Here is a 5,324-nt window from a genome sequence, read left to right as displayed (position 1 = left end):
ATATATATTCAGAAAGGGGCGCATTTACGTAGATACACACGACTGCTTTTATTATCAACACCACCGGTTTTTTTACTTCCTCCGCCACTAACACCAAGACAGTCATCAGTTATGAATGACACAAGGAACAATACTGCCTCAACATCAATTTCACGTACACCGGCTATATCACTTTATCTACGATAACTAAGAACAATCAATATGATAACCATCACCACAATGAACTATCATCATCGTCTTCATCATCACAATCATCGTCGTCGTCGTCATCGTCGTCGCTTCGTCGTCGCTTCGTCGTCATCATCATCATCATCATCATTAGTATCATCATGGTCTTCATCGTCGTCGCCTTCACCTCGTCACCGTTATCTCGTTGTTGTCATCATTGTCATCGTCCTCGTTGTCGTCTTCGTCTTCGCCTTCGTTACTGTCGTCGACATCTTCACTTCAATGCATTCATTATCTTTGCCAAACACCACCCACTAGCATCACATCATAATGAATATCATCCTATTCATCATTAGTGTTTGTGATAATTAACAAGCAAGGCTTAATTTATTTTTTCATATACATATACACGTACGCAAACGTACATGCATTACATGTTCGTGTGTTGTATGTATAAATATCTATTTATATGCACGTAAATGGGTATATGAATGAATACATTTATATATTATGTATATATATATATATATGTGTGTGTGTGTGTGTATGTGCATGTATGTGTGCGTATGTATGTGTGCGTGTGTATGCATGTATACACAAATATTTACATATAATACACATATATATATGAGAGAGAGAGAGAGAGAGAGGGAAAGAGGTGAGGAGAGAGGTAGATAGATAGATAGTTAAATAGATAGATAGATGAATAGCTTGATAGATAGATAAATAGATAGATAGATAGATAGATAGATAGATAGATAGATAGATAGACAGATAGATAGATAGATAGATAGATAAAGAGGGAGAAAGAAATAGATAAGCAGAAGTAATTTGTTGACAGTTAAACGTCACCAACACTGATGATATTGAAGGCGATACTTGGGGTAATTAACTACCAATGCTAAATACACACACAAACATACTCGAACACATAGACACACACACACATACATATTGGTGTGTATGTGTGTTTGTATGTATATATTGGATCATCCCATAAATAATGCAGCTTTTTTATACTTCCTTTATGTTTGAAAATTAAAATATAGTTCTTTTTTAATCTAAAATATACTCTCCTTCATTTTCTACAATGCTCTTCCATTATCTGGTAGATTTGCCCCTCCTTCAAAATTCACTTGTCCGTGTCGAAAAATACTCCTCCAGTACTGTTCTGACCTCGTCTACAGAATTCATGTTTTTTCCGTCCAGTGATTTTGAAAACTGCGGGATAAATGATAATCAGATGGGGCAATGTCCGGCGAATATCGTGAGTGGGAATCGTTTCCATTCAAACTGCTCCAGCCTTTGGAGTGTCACCCTCGCTGTGTGTGCTCGATCATTATCCTGATGGAAGAGCATCTTTTGTCTTGAAACCAAAGATGGTCGTTTTTCTTCTAGCGCTCACTTAAGCCACTTAAACTGCTCCTAGTAGTTCTCCTTTGTAATATTTTGGTTTGGGTTTAAAAGTTCAAAGTGGACTAATCCTTTCGTATCCATCAAACAGATAACAACACCTTACGTGGGTAATGACCTTCTTTAGTCTGGGTCGCAGGTGTTTCTCCTTTCCCTATCCACTGTCTTCGGTGCTTGATATTTTTATAGAGAACCCATTTCTCGTCACCAGTCTCTATTCGGCCCCACAAAAAGTTCATTCGTGAAAAGTGCCAGTAAAGAAGAGCACGTATTCTCACTCTGCGCGTGATTAGACTCGGGAAGTTTGTGAGCTACCCATTGACCCAATTTGCTGATTATTCCGATAGCACGAAGGTGTCGATGAATGGTTGAATGACTAAATCCAAACTTCTCTGCTAATTCCTCAACTTTTACGAAAGGATTTTGGTCCATCAGGGTTTGCAGGACGCCCTGGTCGAGTTCTACAGATATTCCAGGAAGAAACTCGTCTTCTAGGCTGTAGTTTCCGGTTCAGAATTTCTGGAACCACCGCTGACACTGGCTTACGCATATTGTCCGATACCCATATATTGCATTAATATTACTCGCACTTTCCGTTGTTGCCTTTATTGAATTCACAAAGCAAAATATGCCGAATATTCTCCTTTGTCACTTCCATTATAGCTTTGAAAAAATAACTGTTAAAATCGAACTGCACTCTTCAAAACTTGCACTAAGAATAAGTACAAGGCAAAATTACTACCTGCTTTGAAAGCAAGTTGATGCAGGTAGTTTATCCCGTCCCCATCCAACTTTTAGTTCATGCAATTTAAGGAACCGCATTATTTATGGGGTGACCCAATATACATATATATATATATATACATATATATACTTGGAAATGGATACGTCACGTTCAATTAAATAATGGATAATAAATTATAATACTACTACTAATAATATATATATATATATATACACGCATGGTGCACAGGACGTCACCAACGGTGCAAATAACATGAAATAGGTAAACGAACGAGGGAAAACGTGTGAAATACGTAAACAACGAGAAAAACTGGAAAACAGGACAGCTTAACATAGAGAAAGGACCCTTCATCAGTTGTCGGCTGTCTAGCTATTCCTCATTTCGAGCATTCAACGACAATATGAGTCTTCAAAGATAGTTGGTCCCATAAATTCTAAAGTAGAATTTTAGGATTTATGGAGGGTCAAATTTGGGAACAAAAAAAATTACAGTAGATACAGGAAACCGAACGAAAACAAACATGGAGGGGCGTTAGACCAGAACGAGAAGAAAATAGTGAACGCTGGGAGCATATGTGTGTGTTTGTGTGTGTGTGGAGAGAGAGAGAGAGAGAGACAGAGAGAGAGAGTATTCAGTTAACAGAAGAAAAGAAAAGAAAATGGAGAGTTGAAGGTTAATAATTATAATTATTTATTAATAAAGTGATACATCATACATCCTACACCTGTTTGAATTGTACTCATTAAATAAATTCAAATTTATGATTAAAATTTGCATGGATAAGATATGAACACAATATCATCAAGGAAAAAGTTATTCAACAAAATATTACATGTTGACTCCTTAGTTCATGCCAGCGGTCATATATATATGTAGTCAATTCAAATAAACAATCAATTGGAAAAAAACAAACGTATAATAAAATTAACGAACAAGGGGATGTGCCCGAGGAATGTATTAGCTTGACGCTCGATAGAAATAGAGATTTTGACGTTTCTAGCATAACTCTTCGTCGGACTGTATTTTCATTAACGATTGCAGTTTTTCTGCGCCTAGTATTTCTGAGTTTTTTTCTATGACTTCTAATATGACTATTCCGTTCCGCTGCAGATCTTCGTGGTTTGAAGCATAAATTACAGAACAAAGTTGTAACTTATACAGCGCTTCCAACTGGTTAGTTCTGCACATGTCACCACTCTTCCATCGCCATAGGACTTTCAGTTGATGGAGTGTCAAATGAGCATACCATAAAGCGACATTTACGTGTCAATGGATTCACGTAATAAATGCTTGTGCAGCAGCAATACCACTCTCTGAGTACCGGCGATTAGTGTCAAGTGACAAGATGAAGCCAGAATACCAAAACTTCAGTAAAATCGCAGGTTTTACATCAGATACTGTAATAACAGCTTGGGATCCCTCAAACCGTGTGATATAAACAAAAGGTATTTCTGCGTCTCTGCGCAAGAATGGATTATCATAACCTAACAGGGTAAATCTGGGAACTATAGTGTGGTCTCACACACCTCAAAAATGTAGAGAATATTATCTACATTGGTATAACACTATCGACATTTTGCAGCACAGACTGGATACTTGGAAGAATCCTTATTTCTTTTATTTGTCAGGTATTTCCTGTTCCTAAATAGCGAATGTGTATCCTTCTAGGTAGGAAATGATGCATCTATCACAAATCCAGAAAAGATTATACCTTCTGTGAATGTCTCCTAGCTTGAGGCATACATACCCATGCATAACTTTCTGTTGATACGTTGAGTGTTGCTTCCGATGTTTCTGTTGAAACAGGATTGTACTGCTAGCCTTGGGTAATATAGAATAGCTGTTCACTAATATACCAATCCAGATGTTCTTCGTTTACTCTCAAAATATGATTTTCATTGTAGTTTACACGTGTTGTACATACTTACTTCTTTACATTCAATAGTTTTGCAACAACTGTCAGAAGGAGTTTTGTTGGTTATACTATATATTTCAATCAGCCATTTTAAGAATACTCAGTGTGGATAATTTAACTAAACTGCGTTATGGTTGTTTGGATAATTTGTATTTTAGGTTCCGTGCCAGAATGATTCCAGATCTTGCCAGAGAAGAAAGCTTTCATCTTTGAAGGAATGGCATTTCAGGCTGCGATGCAGAAATAGAGGGTTTCATGAAAGCTAACGGATTTTAGGCCTACGTTTGTAATTGCTTATGATAAAGCAATTTTACCGATTTTAGTTAGTGTTTGAGAGCAATTAATTTACATATGAATGTCTCTCCTCAATTGTACCATGAGATTTAGGATTTCGTAATTCATAATTCTTTTTCTATTAAATAACATGCAGGTGTACCATGTTTTCCATAGCCAAAGTTTTCTTTATCGTTTTGCTGCTTTTCTTGTAAATAATATTATCATTTCGATCGATCTCTGTTATGCCCATCACTTGGAAATTTATAATTGCGACCCAATACGATTGAACACTCAATGTCCTAAAGCTGGGAGTTCAATTTAGGCGAAGAGTTCTTTAGCAACTTGATATCAATCACGGAAAATAATAAGTCTTGGTTTCTATCGACTAAAATCATAATGGTTGCATCAGATAGCGGCTTGTTGATACAACTTCCTTTTATCACCCTTCATATCCATCTGTGTGTGTAGAGAGAGAGAGAGAGAGAGAGAGAGTGTGTGTGTGTGTGTGTGTGGAAAGTGTATATGTGTGCGTGTGTGTGTGAAAGAGAGATTGTGCGAGACAGAGAAAGAGACAGAGAGACAGAATAAATTAATGAGACAGCGAAGCAAATTAACTGTAGTCTAAGTTTAGCTAATAAATACTTCAATTCGACGAATGATGATTAAGGTGTATATTTTGATTTTTGAAGTTAGTGCATGTAATACGCGATATAAAAGCGAACACACAGACATGTACGTATGTATATATGTATGTCTATCTGTCTGTATGCATGTATGTATGTATGTATTATGTATGTATGTATGTAT

The sequence above is a fragment of the Octopus bimaculoides genome, chromosome 3, assembly GCF_001194135.2.
Source record: "Octopus bimaculoides isolate UCB-OBI-ISO-001 chromosome 3, ASM119413v2, whole genome shotgun sequence".
Classification (NCBI taxonomy): domain Eukaryota; kingdom Metazoa; phylum Mollusca; class Cephalopoda; order Octopoda; family Octopodidae; genus Octopus; species Octopus bimaculoides.
This window is presented reverse-complemented; position numbering follows the sequence as displayed.